This window comes from Rhinolophus sinicus, linkage group LG05, assembly GCF_036562045.2.
Source record: "Rhinolophus sinicus isolate RSC01 linkage group LG05, ASM3656204v1, whole genome shotgun sequence".
Taxonomy (NCBI): domain Eukaryota; kingdom Metazoa; phylum Chordata; class Mammalia; order Chiroptera; family Rhinolophidae; genus Rhinolophus; species Rhinolophus sinicus.
Window position 1 is genome coordinate 60947893 of NC_133755.1, and position 20463 is coordinate 60968355.

Sequence of the window (20463 nt, forward strand, 5' to 3'; positions counted from 1 at the left end):
TAAGAATCTAAGTGATATTACACATGGCCATCTTTAAATGAATTATACAGCAGAGATTTAATCATGTTTTTAACTCACATAATACTTAATTAGGTTTTATGCTGTTTCTATAGAGGAATGTTTGGACAGGTGTGACAATGTTGTAAAAGATGATAGCATGTAGACTTAACGTACATAGTATATAATTAATTCAAAATTATTTAAGCAATGACATTTTCATCTAATAGGCCATTAAGTTACTAGTAAATGTCATACTGTTTCAATTTCACTTAGTAAATTAAAAGCAAAAAGTATTTTAATATGTTGCCTTGTAGGGTCTTAGGGTGGGAAGTCTAGTACATGCGGCCTGCCAATATTACCTACATAAATAATAGGTATGGAAAGAAGGAAATCCAGAGGCCTTTGGACTCCCACTGTTAATGTCATGTCCAGGATAGTCATTTTCCAGTTGTGATTCACAGGAGCCCCAGAACTGCTGCTGGAGGCCAGAGCCATAAAAGAGAGGGATACAGCAGGAAGAATTAAGGCCCACTCTCCAACCTGTCTTCACCTAAAGCAGATCTGCTATTTTATGTTCTGTGTACAAGGTTTCTATGTAAAAGCCCATTAGAAATAAGAAGCCATCAGTTTCTAAAGATAGTTTTAACCACTGTTGTAAAGGAAAGAACCCTAGATAAGAAATTAAGAAAGCCTCATCTTACCTCTAGTAGGGTGACTCTGGGAAAGTCATTTTTCCTCCCAGGGGCATAGATTTTTGTACCTAAAAAAATGTAGACCTTGAATCAAATATGTTTAATTGTAAATTAATTAAAAGGTGCTTGAAGTACGAGTTCTTTAGGAAAATGTTAGGATAAAGTGTGAGGAAACTAAACATTTCAAACTCCGATTAGAGGTGGTCCTTCTATGAAGCATGACGAGGTCTCCAACCTTCCTGTCACAGGCAGTTATATGGCTTGCTTCTTTAGCTGACTGAGAGTCTCCTTCCTCTTTCGCTGCCTCACAGTCATCTTTTGGAGTTGGCATCTATCAGCTCAGACCTACCTTAACCAGTTTATCATCCACTAAAAAAATGCTCATCTTACTAGCCAGGATCATAGCTAACGCAGAACCTTTCAGAGAAATGGCCACTAATAATCTAATTATAAATAAATGTATAAATCTGCAGTATAAAGTCTTACAAAGTAGGTAAGTCTATTTAAATTGTCCTACATATGAAGACAAAGAAAGCAGAGTAGTTCCATTGGTGTGGTGGGGATATAAGTTGATAGAATGCTGCCCCCACCTTCCATCACATCTGCCCATCCTGAGGCAATGCTGGTAACACCAGGGTTCTGAGGAACCCTGTTTGAAAACCCCTGCATAATAAACACCTTATTGCCACATATTGCAGTTATTATTCTACTTTTTCATCATGCTCTCCTCATTTTTATTTCAATAATTAGGGAATTCAAAAAGTGGTTCTTTGGGTAGACATTCATAGACATCTTTGCTTTAACTTAAGGTAGGATTTGAAGTGACTTTATTCTTGTTAAGAGCATGGTCCACGAATGTTTGCCTTGTGTTTTCTTCCTTCTTTGTCCCTTTCTCCTGTGGGAAGCAAGGATTGGAAGCTAGGTTGACTCTTGTTCTCCTACTTTCAAATAGGAAAACCATCCTTATTTTAAAATCTGTCAGTGCTGAGCACCACTAACTTTACTTAGGTGCAATGCAGGAAAAACAGAAAGAAAAAAAACGCCTTTAAAACATGAGAAAAATTCTCATTGGTATGTTTATTCTTTGATCCCTCAACACTTTCCTGCTGCAAGAAGTTAAAAGCCTCTACAGTTTTAGCAAGAAGTGTAGTTGAATTAGTTACACAAACATCAAGCCTCTCCCCTTAACCACCAAACACGTAGATTTATCAGAGTGGTGCCAGGAGCAGGACAGAAAGGAAAGCAATACTGGCTCTTCCAACAGACAGCTAAATCACAGAAAAACCTGCTAAGAAAACCTGAGAAATCAGGTGAGGTCAATGATGATCAGATAGAGGTGTAACTGGATTAATACCCACAAAATGAGGGGGGGGAATGTTGTGGAGAATTGCAGGTATACCCAAACCCAGGGAACCAAAAATTGCATACAAGAGACGTTAATTATCTGGAGGTTCATTCTGGGACCTGGTGGAGGTGTGGGGAAGAATTCTGAAAGTGTCAAAGAATAGTGCAACTTAAATACCCTTGTTTTAGAGGGGCTTTTCCCACATTCCTTAAATCTATGTAATTTTACTAACAATTATCACCCCAATAAATTTAATAAAATTAAATTTAAAAAAAAAAGAGATGGCAGTATATGAAAACTGACAGGGCAGGTTACTTTTAAAGAGATTAATTAAAGTGCTATAATTATAGGTGAAGGGAAAACCTTTTATCATTCTAATGAAGTAATGTTGGCTTATGCGTAGGAAGATGCCAGGTAAATTCCTGGGAGTCCGTGCCACCAACAGAGCACCAGCTGACCATTGCCACCCTCTGATAGGACTGTGAGAGCCAGACACCGCTGTAAACCACCATTTTTCTCTCTCTTCGTCAAGTAGCCCCTAGTTTCCTTTAGGCTGAAAACTCATTTCTGACCTTAAAGCTCTGGTGGCATGCTCAGATGACATGCCTAGGCCTGGTCTCAGGCTGTTCTTCCTCCATCCCAACAGTACATTGTTTCCTTGGTCCTCCACCCACCCATGTCCCTGAAGTTCATTGCTGTTTAATTCAGGACCACCCAGCATACCTCTGCCTTCCACATCTGATCACTGGTCCAAGTAATGTTGGAAAAGAGAGGAGCAAGGCACTCCCAAAAGTCTTTTAGAAAATGAAAGATGTGACTTTTCTATTTGAGAACAATGGGTCCGATCATTAAATAGTTGGGATTGACATTTAGAGTCAAATCCCTCTAGTTCTCTCAACAGGAATCAGGAGAAAGGACATAAAATACCAAGACTATCAACTGCCAAAGTCATATGTTACTTTGTTTGACACTCACAACAATGCTTTGCAGTGGGTGCACTATCCTTTTCTACATACATGAAAATTCAGAGTTTAAGTCAGATGCCCAAGGTCATGGCCCCTAGGTAAAGGGGACTGAGTTTAATCCAGTCTAATCCCAGAGTCACATCCTTAACCCTTTCAACCAGTGGTTCCTTGCTATGGGCAATTTTGTGCTGACGGTGATGTTTGACAATATCCGAAGATATTTCTGCTTACACAGTGGGAGGAAAGTGCTACTGGCAACTTAGTGGGTAGGGGACAGGGACGCTACTAAACATCCTACACTGTTCGAGATAGCTTCCCAAAGCAAACAATTATCTGGCCCCATGTGTCAGTAACGCTGAGGCTGAGAAACTGTCTTACACAACCACACTCTTTCAAGTACAGAAGTGGTCCCAAGGAGAAATAATTATTTCATAAGCAAAGGATAATTATTTAAATTGTTGCATTTTCTCCCTTTAATCAGGTGCATGGATCCCAAGAAGAAAGATTCCTTTGATGTGAACCCCGAGAAGGAATTTATCCGCTGAGATGGACTCCCCATGGTCAATCAACCGAGGGCCCAAACTTTATGAATAATAAAAGTCTAGTAGCCATTTGCTGGTGGGGGGCTCCTCAGATACTCTATGCCAGGAAGAACTTCAGACTGAACTAGGCCTCCTGCACTATACCCTGCTTCTTTACGCACTCTGAGCCAACAACTGCAGGGAAACCCCAGGTTGGTCTTTCTACCAACGGACTGAGACCTGCCCGTCCAATCAGAACTGCACAAATTGTATCCTTGTTTGCATCTATACTGACCAATCAGTACTGCACAAGTTGGATACCTCATTTACATAAAAAGGGACCTAATTAAGAAACTGGGTAGGAACTTTCACTATAAAAGACGGTCTCCCTTTTGTCTCAGGCGAACACAATTTAGGTTGTCTTCTGAATCTGTCTTCTGGGCTGCAGCTCTTTTTTGCTCAAATAAATGCTTTTTATTCTTTATTACAGTCTAAAATTAATTTCGGTTACAGGTGTTTCCAACATTTCCTGATGATAAGAATGCCTTTTGATGACAGGACAGATCTAGAATCTCCCTAGAACTGAAACCATTCCAGTCTTATGAACCAAAATTCACCCAGGTCTGGAAATAACCTGTTTCCCTGAAAATAAGACCTAGCCGGACCATCAGCTCTAATGCATCTTCTGGAGCAAAAATTAATATAAGATCTGGTATTATTAAATTGTATTATATTGTATTATATTATAGGACCCAGTCTTATATTAAAGTAAAATATGACCAGGTCTTAATATTAATTTTTGCTCCAAAAGACATATTAGAGCTGATGGTTCGGCTAGGTCTTATTTTCGGGGAAACACAATTGCAAGCAACTTTGTATAGGGAATAAGCATTGTATCTAGAAATACCATGAACAAATCTGTAGTTCAGTAAGCAGAGATTACAGACACTGAAATAACCCTAGGTAATTAAACATGTGGGCTACTAACTTAGTACTGAATCAGAATTTTTATCTGGCCTTATCATTGTAATTAAAGAAATTAAATTAACCTGCAAACTCCTGCTCCTGGGTGTCATAGGAAGGCTTAGCTGAGTTAACTAAAATACTATCAGACTCTTGTGCTGTAAAATTCCACTGATAGGTCTGGGTCCATGAAGGAAGAATTTTCTCAGGGCATAATGAAATGAAGGAGGCCTCTGTGTGAGGGATTAGCTACTACTTGATAAATTTGATCAATAGAGATGGACAATCCAAATAATAAGGGAAGAATACCCATTTGAAAATCTGAGTAAGAACAAGGAGAGACATAGCAGATAGGCTGGAATGATCTTCGGACATAAAAGCAGTCTCATTGGAACTAAACACACATTGCCCCTTTCACTCACCCTTGTAAATATATAACTCATTATTCAGAAATGACAACAGAGAATTGTATGCTTTCTAATTATTTAGGTTTCAGACCAACCACTGGGTTTGCTGCTTCCCCTCTGTCTGACTCTGTCTCCTTTGCCATCTGTCTCATCTCTCATACTGGACTGTCAGCGCTTCAGCTGTAGCACAGGTAGAACTCTTGTCATTTATACCTTGTGTTTTAGTTATTGATCCATATGCCTCATCGCCTACAAACCGAGAGAGTGTGAACAGGGTCTTATAATATCTTTGCATCTTCAACCCTACTATCTAAAAGTAGCTTAATAAATGCTTGCTAAATGGGTGCACACAAAAAAAAAATTACATGAAAATCTCTCTCATTCCCGTATCTGCTGCTTTCTCCTTTACAGCCACCTCTCTGCCCTCTTAGCAGTCACTCTTTTAGAAAAGAAAAAGGAAACAGACAGTAGTTTAGTGGTTACCAGAGGGTAAGGGGGGAGGGGGGTGGTAGATGAGGGTAAATGGGATAAAATATATGGTGATGGAAGGAGAACTGACTCTGGGTGGTGAACACACAATGTGATTTATAGATGATGTATTACAGAATTGCACACCTGAAATCTATGTAATTTTACTAACAATTGTCACCCCAATAAACTTTAATTTAAAAAAAAAAGGAAAGGAAAAGAGAGCACTGTATTTGTTTTATGTATAGACAACCTAGATTATATTACATTTGAAAACAGGATTTTACTGTCAAGAGAGAAAAAGGCTTAGAAAATTATGTAGTTTACTCTTCATATTTCCCCAGTGAGAAACTGAAGCCCAGGGAGAAATAACTCCCCACATTCACAGGCTACTAAATATCTGAACCAGGACTAAGACTCCTTGATCACTATCCACTCACCTGTGGACTAGTCTTCAATTCTTTGGGAGCTGTTGTGATGGCGAAAGTAGGGGCAGTAGAAAGGCAGCCTCTGAGAGCATGCTCATCTCGGAGTATTAACTTATTACATGAGCCAAGGAAATAACCCCAGCATGATCAGACCAGCTTTATACCTCAGTAGATTGTGTGCTCTACCACAGTGCCTCCAGTGCTTATCACTCTACATTAAAGCATGTGCATCTATAAGTTAGTTCCTAGTACAAAAGAAATGGACACACCAGGATAGGAAATGCATTAAGCCACTGTATTAGTCAGAATGGGCTGCCAAACAAAACAGCAAAGACTGAGTGGCTTGAAAAACAAGAATTTATTTTTCACAGTTCCAAAGTCTGAGAGTCTGAGATCAGTTGCCAGCATGGTCTGGTTCTGGGGAGAGCCCTCTTCTAGGCTTGCAGACAACTGCTTTCTCTCTGTGTGCCCCATATGGCAGGGAGAGGGGTAGGGGGGAGATACAGAAGAGAGAGAGAGAGGAGCTAGCACTTTCCTTATAAGGGTACTAATCTCTTCCCACCTATAATACCATCACATTGGGAGTTAAGGTTTCAACATAGGAATTTGGGGGGACAATTTTCAATCCACAAGCCACTATCAATCATTTGTTCAGCCCCTCACTCACTGGAAGTGCAGAGACAAAAAAAGGACTCACCCAACAACCCAGGAAATAGGGAACAAAGGATCTCTCTGTTGGATGGGGAGAAAGTAAGCATGGAAAAGTCTGTGTGGTAGCCCAAGGTCCTGGATTTTGAGGAGAAGAGGAATAAAGGTGGTCTCAGCCTAAAGCGGTCTCAGCATTAAGTCAGATTTGGTAGAAGCCTGTTTGTTTGCAGAGGCTCTTGTAAAAGACACAAGAGCTTTGGTGTGCAAAGCTCTGGATTCAGAAATAGGCTCCTTGGTTTTCAGTTCCAGTTGTGATTTTTCTTAGCTTTGTCACTGTGGACAACACACTTCACTTTTCTGACTCACTTCGCAGTTTCCTCTGAAAATAAAGGGCCTAATCCTGCCTTATCTATCTTACAGGATAGGTATGAGGACCAGGCAGCATACTATTTGTGAATGTGCTTAACAAACTGTAAGGGACTTTAAAACTGTGGCATGTCCCACACTATAATTATCATCGTAGAATTTAGCAGAGGGAGAAGCAACGTACTTAGCATCTTCCGTCACTAGGGCACTGGCTTTAAGCTCAGTGTCCAACTTCTTAAATAGTCATTGAAGATGTTGAACGACTGAGGGCGGTGCTAATGGACACAGCTGCTCTCCTGTTCTTTGTTATTCACACTTAAATGCACATCAAGAGCAGGAATTCCTGTAAAACTAACCTAAGCAGATCAAGAGAGGCCAATGCTGTACTGAAGACTATGGTTCCATTTCCCTACATAAAAAGAGCATCATCAAGCCTGCTGCAGGAATTTCAGGAACGTTTAATGCTTCGGTTGTGTTTCCAGCTTTCTTCCTGGGTTTTATTTATTTATTTATTTATTTATTTATTTATTTATTTAATGTTTTACATTCTTTTGATTTTAAGTGGAATCCACTAGGTGCTGCTGATATTTGTGATGTGACAAAATAATGATTCACTGCACAGAACTGGGGTATCCTGGCAGCAATTTTCGGGAGTAATAAATACAGGAGCAATCACAAGTGTTATCTTCCCAGCCAACAGGATATGGTATAAAACAAAAGAATGTCACTGCAGGGACAAAGTGTCCCTCTACAGTGGGGAGAAATAGGATCTTCGCTGCTTTCCAAATAGAAACTTTGTAACATTGTGGACGGGCTTCTTCCGAAGTTCAGGTGCCCTGTTTCCAGAGAACAATCTGTCATCTCTCAAACTTTTCAGGACAGGAGCTCTAATAGAACCAGACAGTGCCTTTTATTTTCCTTTTCACTCATTGAAACATAATGGAGTAGTCCTCACAGCTAGATAATTGTAAATGCCTCTCCCACTACCCCTGCCTGCTTATTGAAACACTTCTCTATTTCTTGATTTTTGCAAAATGAGTTAGCACAATTGGATTGTTAACATATTAAAGGAACATGTGGCTAGGCCACTATGTGGGGGAAAATGTACATTGGTATTTCCTCACTTATGAAACTGAGGGTCCCTATGACTTTGATTAAATTTAATTTTAATCCTAGCTCTAGAAATCATCTCTCTCTCTCTCAGATAGATAGATAGATAGATAGATAGATAGATAGATAGATAGATAGATAGATAGATAGATAGATATGACCTAGCCTTCTCCCCAGATAATCAGCAACTCCCAAGGCAGTAGAAGACAGTAGCTGGACCTGACTAATGGTCCCACAGTTGGGACCTCTGACGGGCTAAAAAGAACATCTTGACCTAAGTTATGTTTCAGCTCCTGAGTCCTAAGGTGGCAACCCCTGGGTACTTTCCCATGAGACCAGACAGAGGAACACCAGAGCAGACACCTCAAGACTTGAGACCTGAAGAAATGATTTATTACCCTTACCTCACCTCCAACCAATCACTTCCCAGAACAAACACCAATCCCCCTAACCCACAGTGTTTTGTGATTTTGCCCTATATAATCTGTAATCTACACACTGTCAGGAGGCAGGTCTTTACAACATAAGCCCCCTGCCTCTATATTGGCCAATTCAATATTAAAGTATTTTTCTCTCTATACTACAAACTCCTGCCTGTGCATTTCTTTGGGCCAGTGTGCACAGGCAGACAGACTTTAAAAAAAAAAAAAAGAAAGAAAGAAAGAAAACCAAGAAAAGAAAACAAAAATGAAATTGGGTCACAGAGAAAGTACTGAAAACAAATAAATGTATTAATTGAACTCTGCGTGCAAAGTACTGTGCCAAATGCTTTAAAAACATTATCTTACATAATTCTAATTCTCACATCAACTCCGGAAAATTAAATACTGAATTTTTTACATTTAGAATCAAAGCTGATCTTAGAAATGAACATTAGGGTTTCAACAGGAAAGTGTTTTTTCACTGGTCCAGATACCACCTCCACCTCCCAGCCCTGCACCACCATCACATGTTGTGGAGAATATGGGCCACTCAACTGAATGCCATCCCAATAGATGGTACGTCCAGTATCCTTTTTATCCCTTTTCATGACATATTTTTTCTCATCAAACTTGATCTTTGGAAATGGTCTCTATCAACTCATTTAGGCTAACAGTCACTGGACTCACTTGTCCAAAGGACTTGCATTTCCAGACTCATCTTTCCCTAGTAATGGAAATCTATCATGGGTGCCCAATATGTAAACAAGACTAGAGCATAGATGTCATGTTTAGAACAGGGTTGGGAATCATGGTGGTGGCTGAGAAATCTGAAAGGGGATCTTAAGATTTTACAGAGCATAATTAAAATACAATGACGTGGACTACCCCCATTTTATCCCTATAAGAGCTAAGACCCACAGAGAGTAAGTAATCTCCAGTGGAAGAAATGGGTTATGAAAGATTAGGATTGGAGTTTGGTTGTCCTGCCAAACCAGTGCTCTTTCTACTAGACTACAAAATTGAGTGAAGAGCTAGTGAAGGAGACAGAGAAGGTGAAGAGAGGGAGTAAAAGATTCCAAAAGATTATAGGAAAAGTTCCACAAGATTATGTTTTAGGGAAACCAAGAGAAGAATACATTTTAGGTAGAGAACTTTCAAAATAGCCTGTTACGTTGCAGAGAACTCAAGGCAGCTAGGGACTGAAAAACAATCACTTGATTTAGTTATCAGTTTGATTAGTTTAGAAGTTGCTGGAAACGAGAGAAAAATTTTAGAAAAAATAATGCGGGACATATACAAAAATGGGGGGTTGGGGGAGCTAACAATGTAGGAAACATAATAGAAATTACAGAATTCAGCCATTATAGTAAAAAGAGAAAGAAATGTTACCTAATGCACTAGAATAGGTTTTAAGATCCAAGTGGCCTAAGGAAGTTTATGGATGAAGAGGGATAAATTGATGATAGAAGAGATCACTGAAGAGCAAGATCTAGGGAAAAGTTTTAGACAATGGAATCAAGCCAAAATAATAGAGTGACGATATGAGAAGACTCTGAGGTTGAAAATAATGAAATTAGAGAAAATTGCTTGGATTTGGCCATCATCTCAGTGAACCTGGAGCTAAGGATACCCACTGAGCCACAGCAGGTAGGATGATGATAATGGAAAGCCCGGACCATTTGCTGTCGGGAATATGAAAAGAGAGAAATCTTAATGGAAATTCTCTTGAACACTTTAAGGAGATGAGGATGAAAGGTATAGGCAATTTGAAATGTAACCTAAGTTATTAATACAGTGTTATTTGAATAAGGGATCTTGGTAGTTGCCATGTTTTAATCAAGATTTTGTGACAAAATAATCAGATGTGGTAAAAATTCAGGCTGGTTAGTTCATTACATAATGCCATGAAGCCAGCTCTGAAATGTTTCCACTAATACTCAGGTGTGAACCATTCAATATTTCCTGAAAAAGGGCAGAGAATGATACTTACACAGGGGGAGAGAGAGAGAGAGAGAGAGAGAGAGAGAGAGAGAGAGAGAGAGAGAGAGAGCATGATTACTGCTTTAAGTAAAAGGTGTATCAATGGAAAGAGACAGTAAAGATGGAAGGCACAATTTCTGTTTCAGATAGACTTAGAGTCTTCTTGGACAGGCAGAATCAGCCTTTATGAGAAATAACCTGAGCACTCAGGGAAAGCCATACGTCAACCATGGTGCCAAAGAAAAGGGAATGAACCAAAATATCTAAGAGCTGAACTTTTGCACATCATATTGCTGTCATGGGTTGGAGGTACCACAGAGGCTTCCTGAAGTTTGGATATGAACAAAGAAGTATTTAAGGTACCACAATTAAGGATTAATGTTCTTTACACCTAAAATAGATAGTTGTTGTTGTTTTTTTAATTATCTGAAGAAATATAAATAGGAAAGTTTACAATCTGACACCTAAGGAGTCATTTGAGGTTAATTTATTATAGATGAAGTTTGTATTTTTTAAGTAAAAATATATTGGGTTGGTGCAAAAGTAAATGCAGTTTAAAAGGTTAAAAATAATTGCAAAAAAACACAATTATTTTTGTACCAACCTAATACTTGTTTATTACATTTACTTCTTTATAAATCAGGCATGGATGTATGTATTTCTTAGAATTACAGGTCCTTTTACTGTCCATTGTTAACTGGCCTATCCTCAGGAACTAGTGCAGATTTTCTTTCTCTAATTCAGTGATTTGATTTGTACGTTAGATAATTATAGTATTTGTCTCCTACTTTGCTTGAGGCAAAATTGTAATCATTAGTCCTACTACCTGAGGCTGCTAAGTGCATATTTACTAACAAAAACATAAACCACTGAAAATTGTCTCTGAATCAGAAATTTTCCATTTCACATCCATCATCCTAACTTCATTGTGTCTGCAAATCAAAATGAAAAGGTACAAAGGCCCCAGGTGACTACAGAACAGTAACATCATTACATCTTTACAGAAAATAAGTTTCTAAGAAGTCAGTGCAAATAGCATCCCCCACCCTTCCACATAGTCTATATTTCCAAGCTTGGTCACAGTCAAGAACAGAAAATAGAGAAGAAGAAGAATGACTTTAAAAAAAAAAAAAAAAAAAAAAAAAACGGTAGTAGGCACAAGGAGAGAGAAGACTGTTGTAATGTCTTAATGAGATATATGCCACTGAAAATAAAACTTCGACTAACAAGAATTTTTAAAATTAGTTAAATTCTGATTAACCTTGTGATGGTTAACTTTTTGTGAAAAATAGGGCTGAAGCGTGGTGCCAAGTTTTTTAATTCTGGATGTTTTTGTGAAGGAGTTTTTTTGAATGAAATTAACATGTAAATTGGTGGAGTTTGAGTAAAGCAGACTGCCCTCCATAACCTGAGAGGGCCTCATGCAATCAGCTGAAGAACTTAATAGAACAAAGACTGACCTCCCCTGAGGAAGACGGAATTCAGCCAGTAGATAGCCTTTGGACTCAGCCTGCAGATCTTCCCTGAGTGTCCTGCCTGCTGTCTCACCCTGCACATTTGGACCTACCAAGCCTTCATAATCATGTGAGACAATTCTTTAAAATAAATCACACACACACACACACACACACACACACACACACGCATTCTGCTAGTTCTGTTTCTCTGAAGAACCCTAACACACCACATTAAACATTTTATCATTGTTATTTTAACCAGAAACTACAATTGGCCCTTGAACAATGCAGGGGTTAGGGGGTGCAGACCCACTCACACAGTTAAAAATTTGTGTATAACTGTCTCCCCAAAAACTTAACTATGGTTGGCACTTCATGTTCGTGGGTTTTGAATCTGTGGATTCAGCCAACTGTGAGTCAAAAAACAGAATTTTAGATCCACAGTTGGGAACCGCAAATGTGTAGGGACAACTACACTAACAGCCAACTGTTGACCAAAAGCCCTACTGACAACATAAACAATAGACTAAAACTTAATTGTGCATGTTATATACGAGTATGCACTATAGATTCTATTCTTACAATAAAGTAAGCTAGGGAAAAGAAAATGTTATTAAGGAAATCATAAAAGAAAGAAAATAAATTTACCCTATTTATTGAAAAAAATCCTCATATAAGGGGACCCCTGCAGTTCAAAGCCATGTTGTTTAAGGGTCCAGCTCCACCAGTCTCTCTCTAATCTTGGGTTTGTCCCTTGAACATTTTTAGCTTCAGTTTTCTCACCCATGAAAGGGTGTATTAATAATGTATCTCCCACATAAGGCAATTATTAAAATTAAGTGTATTACTTATGTAAATCACATCATAGTGCTTGGCACACTGTAAATGCTTAATAATTCCTGGTTAATTTCATACTGGGAAGGTTTGCCTGATGAAATAAAACATATGTTCCAATGTATTCCATTAATTAATTAAGACTAAGTTAATGCTTAATGGAATTAATATTCAATGTGGAAACCTAACTACTTCTTAACATATTGCAATGTATTTCATTTCTGGTAAATTGGGTACAGTAATGGTATTGTTGGGCGTGGAGGGAACTGAATGAAATGATACAGAGACTACTTGGCACATAGTAAAACATCTATAAAATGTTAGCTTTTAAAAATAAACAGCATAGTCTTCATCTACAATTTCAGTGAAATGAAGGGACTCTTCATCAATCATTTGACCAAGCAGCTTGTATCAATTGATTACTATGATCCAGAACTTGTGTTAGTGTAACACGGATTCATACATTCATAACAACAAGAGCCAACAAAGCAGAAGTATGTGCCAAGTGCTCAGGGAAGAAGTTCTCTTTGTGCCTCAGAGAATTTTTTTCTCTGAATGTATCATGCTTCAGTTTTCTCCCCACTTTTGCTCCAAAGAGGCATAGAAATAGAGAGTTTGGCAGAATAATGACAACGGAGGGAGTTTTAAAAGGATAAATGTGACTTGGGTAATTTGATAGTGATTTCTTTTCAAATTTGGGAGAAAAGAGTAACTAAGAACGGCAGAGTTTTCTAATTTGTATTTCACTTAAAATGCCACTGTGTGTTTCCTGAAATGTTAATGACAAAATTAGCTGCCTGTAGTGTGAAAAGGAAACCATCCAAAGGCTTGAACAGGAAGACACCCCAAATGAAATAGTCCCCAGTGTGTGTTCCAGATTGGAGCAAAGATGTGGTTAATCTGGAAACCAGTAAAATACAAAAGATCTTAAGTGCAAACAGTAGCGTTTAGGCAACATTTTCAACCATGTGGGAGAATGGGAAAGCTCAATGTGAAGACCTAAGAAGTGGGGATAACCAATAGCATGCAGCTTCTACTAACCCTTTGGCTTCAGTATCTTACTTTCCTCATGGAAGCATGCACATAACACACATGCATATGTGGAGAGAGCTCCTGAGGAAGAAAGACCACGAACGTCAATGGATCTGCAATCATCATTAGGACAGGTAAAGGAAATGGTCTGTGGTTTTAAAAACAATTAGCAACACTTACAGTTTTCAAAGCATTTTCACAAACATTATTACTTTGATACTCACCGCACATATGTGTTAAAAAGAGGAAACATTAGTATTCCATTTAAATTAGGAAACAGAAGCACACAGTAGGGCAGAAAACAGAGCTGAGACACAAAACTTAACCTTCAGGGCGCGAAGCCCAAGCCTCTCTCCCCTACTGCCATAAAAATAAAAGACTTGGGGCAAAAAAAATTGCTTTTTGTGATGGTAAATGCCAATCTGGCATTACATAACTTCCTTTTTTTTTTTTTATTCGCTATGTTGACATTCAATAGCGAATTATTCAATTAAATTAATTTTCCCAGTATTGTGTTCATATTTGACAGAAAAACAATATGCTTACCTGTTGTGGACTACAAGATCTTTCCACCAAACTGTAGACAATAATGGCAGTTTTGTCATTTTTTTCTCTTAGATTGGTGCAAAAATAACTGTGGTTTAAAAGGCTAAAAATAATTGCAAAAATCGCGATTACTTTTGCACCAATATAACAATTTCCATAGATCATCAATTTCTGGCTACTTTAGTTGTGTGTCCCCCAATGTTTCTTAATCTTGAATGTACATGTGGATCAGTGGGGATCTTGTTAAATTGCAGGCTGTTGTGTTAGTTTATGACTTTTCCCAAATATTGGAACTATACAAAATAAAAGTAAATGATGCTAAATACTGACTTAACTAAATATGTTCAAACAGCATAAAACAGGATTATATTATTAGAATACGATCTGGTCAAAATCTTTCTCCCAAATCACTGATTTCTGGCCATCTGGACCCTTAAGAAAATCCCCACCTGGGGACTGAAACTTTTGTCAAAGTCATGTAACATTTATTCCTTCTTGGGGGAATTTTAGAATTGCCCTCCTTCCTACCCGTCATAGACTTCCTATGCCATAAATTAACTTAGCTGTGCTTCCTCCAGTGCCCTGTTTAATGTGCAAAGGAATCACCTGGGGATCTTGTTAAAAGGCAGATCCTGACCCAGTAGTTCTGACATGGGGACCCAGGATTCTGCATTTCTAACACACTGCTAGATGCTGAGGCTGCTGGGACACCTGTCTATGGACACCTGGGGCCTCTCAGAGCCTGGGCCACTCAGGTGTCTCCGCAGGACCCGGTGGCCCTCAGGACTCAGATCTGGGAAGAGGTAAAGTGGGCCACGCCCTTCCCTTCCCCCAGTCCCAGAACCCTGGGACCTGGCCTCTTCTGGCCAAGCCCAGAGGGGAAGTGCGGTAGGAAGGGGGCAACATAGAAAACACTCAAATGTTAGCCATTATTACTATTATATTATTAATATTATATAAATAAATAAATACCTTAACATAGAAAAGGAATGCTTAATATATTTCTGTGCATGATGGCACAAAAGCATAACGATATGTGCTAGCTCTAAAAAGAAAACCTGCTACCCTGAACAACTGAAGCATCCAAGGAAAAGAAAGTATGTGGAGAGTAAACCCAGATAGTCTACATCCTTGCTACTAAAGGTGTGGTCCACTTTTAAAATGCCTAAAATTGTAATTCTATGTTATTTATATTTTAACACAATACTTTATCTTAAAAAGAAATATCCTTTAGCTATCATGTCCCTATTTCACATTTTTCTCCCCAGCCCTAGGCAACCATAATATACTATCTATACTGATTTATCTGTCCTGGAAATTTCACACAAGTGGAATTATACAATTTGAGATCTTTTGGGATAGTTTTCACTTAGCATAGTGTTTCAAGGTTAATTCAAGTTGTACCATGTATCAATCAGTTCTTCATTCTTTTCTTCCCAATTTTTTTATTGTGGTAAAATACATATAAAAATATTAAGTACATTCATATTGTTGTGTAACCACCACCATCACTCATCCTCAGAACTCTACTCATCTTGCGAAACTGAAACTCTATACCCATGAAACAATAACTCCCTTTTCCCTCTTACCCCCAGCACCTGGCAAATACCATTCTACTTTTTGTCTCTGTTTTTAACTACTCTAAGTACCTCATATAAGTGGTATCACATAGTATTTGTCCTTTTGTGACTGGCTGATTTCTCTTAGCATAATATCTACAAGATTCATCCATACTGCAGTATGTGTCAGAATTTCCTTCCTTTTAAGATTAAATAATGTTCCACTGTAGTTATATACCACATTTTGCAGATACATTCTGTTAATGGACATTTGGGTTGTTTCCACATTTTAGCTATTGTGAATAACGTGCTATGTCATAGGTGTACAAATATCTCTTCCTAACTCTGCTTTCAATACTTTTGAGTATATACCTAGAAGTGGAATTGCTGGATTAAATGGTAATTCTATTTGTGAAATCTTGAGGCAATACCATACGGTTTTCAATAGTAGCTATACCATTTTACATTCCCATCACCAGCATGTAAATTTTCCAATTTCTCCACATTCCTGCCAACACACTGTTTTCTGTTTGCTTGTTTGTTTGTTTGTTTTACTGTAGCCATCCTAATAGATATGAGGTGGTATCTCATTGTATTTTTCATTTATATTTCCCTAATAATTAGTATGTTAAGCATCTTTTCATGTGCTTATTGACCATTTTAATCTTCTTTGGAGAAATGTTTATCCAGGTCCTTAGCCCATTTTTTAATCATTTTTTTTTAATGTGAAGTTCTAGGAGATCTCTGTATATTCTTGGTACTAATTTCTTACCAGATATGTGATTTGCAAACATTTTCTCCCATTCTGTTTGTTGTGTTTTTGTTCCGTTAATAGTGTTCTTTGATGCACAACTTTTTCTTTAATTTTCATGAAGTCCAATTTATTTATTATTTTCATTTGTTTGTTTCTGGTGCCTTTGGTGTCATATTCAAGAAACCATTGCCAAATCCACTGTTGTAAAGTTTTTGTCCTATATTTTCTTCGAAGGGTTTTGTGGTTTTAGGTCTTATGTTTATGTCATAGATTTATTTTGAGTTAATTTTTGTATATAGGATTAGAGAGGAGTGTAACTTCATTCTTCTGTATGTGGATATCCAGTTTTCCTAGCACCATTTGTTTGAAAGATTATCTTTTCCCCCGGAATGGTCTTGGGATTCATCAAAAATAATTTGACCATATATATGGTTTATTTCTGGACTCTATTCCATTAATATCTGCCTGTCTTTATGCCAGTACCTCATTGTTTTGATTATTGTAGTTGTGTAAGAAGTTTTGAAATCAAGAAGTTTGAGAGATCTAGCTTTGTTCTTCTTTTTCATTATTGTTTTCGCCATTTGGGGTCCCTTGAGATTCCCTATGAATTTTAGGATGGATTCCCTTATTTTCTGCAAAAAACCAAATCATAGGGATTTTGATAGGGATTACATTAAAGATATAGATCATAAGTAATATTGACATCTTAACAATATTAAGTCTTCCAATCCATGAACATGAGATGTCTTTCCATTTATTTTTTTTTCTTTAATTTCTTCAGAAATGTTCTATAGTTTTTATTGTACAGGACTTTCATTTCCTTGGTTAAGCTAATTCCTAAGTATTTTATTCTTCTTGACGCTATTGTAAATGGAATTATTTTTGTTTTCCTTTTTTGAATTGTTCTATGTTAGTGTATAGAAATGCAACTGACTTTTTTATGTAGATTTTGCATCGTGCTACTTTGCTGAACCTGTTAATTTTTTCTAAAATTTGTTATGGAATCTTTAGAGTTTTATACATATAAGATCATATTGTCTTCAAATAGAGATATTTTTACTTATTCCTTTCCAATTTGGGTGACTTCTATTTCTTTTTTAGCTTAATTGTTCTGTTTGAGATTTCCAATATTATGTTGAATGGAAGGGATGAGAGCAGGTGTCTTTGTCTTGTTCCTCATTTAGAGGAAAAGCTTTCAGTATTTTGCTATTGAGTATGATGTTGACTGTGTAGTTTTCATATATGGCTCTTATTATATTGTGGTATTTTCTCCTATTCCCCATTTGTTGAGTCTTTTTATCATTAAAGATGTTTAATTTTGTCAAATGCATTTCCTGTATCAATAGATATCATTGTGTGTGTTTTTTTGTGTGTGTGTTTTTTCATTCTGTTAATTGAAGGGAAACGTGATCAAAAAATATAGTGCCTGTTTATATATTTTTTTTAATTATGAAAACACATAAATATGCACAGATAATTTTTGACAAAGGAGCCAAAAATATACAATGAAGAAAAGACAGCCTCTTCAATAAATGGTGCTGGGAGAACTGGAAAGCCACATGCAAAAGAATGAAACTGGACTGCTATCTGTCACCACGTACCAAAATTTACTTAAAATGGAGCAAAGACCTAAGCATAAGACCTGAAACAATAAACTGCATAGAAGAAAACATAGGTACTAAACTTACTGATCTTGGGTTCAAAGAGGATTTTATGAATTTGACATCAAAGGCAAAGGAAGTAAAGCTAAAATAAACGAATGGGAGTGTATCAAACTAAAAAGCTTCTGCACAGCAAAAGAAACAATCAACAAAATAAAGAGGCAACCAACCAAGTGTCAGAAGATTTTTGTAAACAATGCCTCTGATAAGCGGCTAATATTTAAAATATATAAGAAACTCATATAACTCAACAACAAAAAAACAAACAATCTAAAGAAAAATAGGGAGAGGACCTGAAGAGACATTTCTCCAGAGGACATACAAATGGCCAATAGACATATAAAAAGATGCTCAACATCCCTAATAAACAGAGAAATGCAAATAAAAACCACAATGAGATATCACCTCACCCCAGTTAGAATGGCTATCATCAACAAGACCAATAGTAACAAGTGTTGGAGAGGCTGTGGAGAAAAAGGAACCCTCATACACTGTTGGTGGGAATGCAGACTGGTGCAGCCATTATGGAAGGCAGTGTGGAGGTTCCTCAAAAAGCTAAGAATAGAATTGCCATATGACCCAGCAATCCCTCTCATGGGTATCTACCCAAAAAATCTGAAAACATTTATCTGTAAAGATATGTGTGCTCCAATGTTCATTGCAGCTCTATTTACGGTGGCCAAGACATGGAAACAACAAAGTATCCTTCGATAAATGATTGGATAAAGAAGATGTGGTATATATACACAATGGAATATTACTCAGCCATAAGAAAAGATGAAATAGTGCCACTTGCAACAACATGGATGGATCTTGAGATTATTATGCTAAACAAAATAAGTGAGACAGAAAAAGTCGAGAATCATATGACTTCACTGATATATGAGATATAAAATTGAAAGTAACAGAGGAACAAGACAAATAAAGAAACAAAAACTTGTAGACACAGACAATAGTTTAGTGGTTACCAGAGCGTAAGGGGAACAAGGGTGGTAGAAGAGGGTAAACAGGGTCAAATACATGGTGATGAAAGGAAAATTGACTCTGGGTGGTGAACACACAATGTGATATATAGATGATGTATTACAGAATGGTGCACTTGAAATCATTGTCACCTCAACAAATTTTAACTTAAAATAATTATTACACTAAAAGACACATTGCCATTAATCCCCCTCACTTCAGACACACCTATCCCATCCTTCTTGCCACTTTCTGAAGCAGTTCTGGAAGTCCTCTTTCATGAGTGTTTTTAGTTGCGCTGTTGTGGCTGCCTCGATTTCCTGAATAGATTCAAAACATTTACCTTCCATGGTCATTTTGACTTTGGGGAAGAGCCAGAAGTCGCACTGTGCCAGATCCAGTGAATAATGTGGATGAGGACACACCATAATGTTTTTATTTGACAGAAATTGCCATGTACCAGAAACTGTGTGTGACATGAAGTGTTGTCATGATGGAGGATGATTTATGGTACACTTTAAAACACACCTTCTCTCAACTCTAGTTCACACCCGACTGACTACACCAAACAATCTGTAGCTTGTCACACACTGTTACTAAGGGTCGATGCACCGCTTCCTGCATTGAAGATCCTTGCCTTTCTGTTGAATGGCATTCGGCAGCAGCATTCACTATATTTTGTGATCACAATGGAACGGCTCCGTGGCATACATCGCTTCTTGTACGGCAATTTCTGTCAAATAAAAACATTATGGTACGTAGTTGTCATCCACCTTATTCACCGGATCTAGCACTGTGTGACTTCTGGTTCTTCCCCAAAGTCAAAATGATTCAGGGCATCGAGGCAGCCACAACAGTGTAATTAAAGACTCTCATGAAAGAGGACTTCCAGACTGCTTCAGAAAGTGGGAAAAAAAACATAAAATAAGTGTGTTTGAAGAGAGGGGGAGTATTTTGAGGGGGATTAATGGCAATATGCCTTTATTGCAATATTTTTTTTAATTTAAACATTCACCGTATTTTGTGATCATACCTCATTACATTGATTGATGTTCATATGTTAAACAATCCTTGCATTTCAGGGATAAATCTTACTTGGTTGTGATGTATAATTCTTTTAATATGCTGCTGAATGTGGTTTGCTAGTATTTTGTTGAGGATTTTTGCATCAATGTTTATAGGGGTATTGATCTGTAGTTTTCTTCCCTTATAGTATCTTTGGCTTGGGTAGTACTACTTTGTTGCTTTCTATAGCCAAATAATATTCCATTGTAGCGATATTCAACATTTATTCATTCATTTTCCAGCTGATGAACATTTGGGTTGTTTCCACATTTGGGCT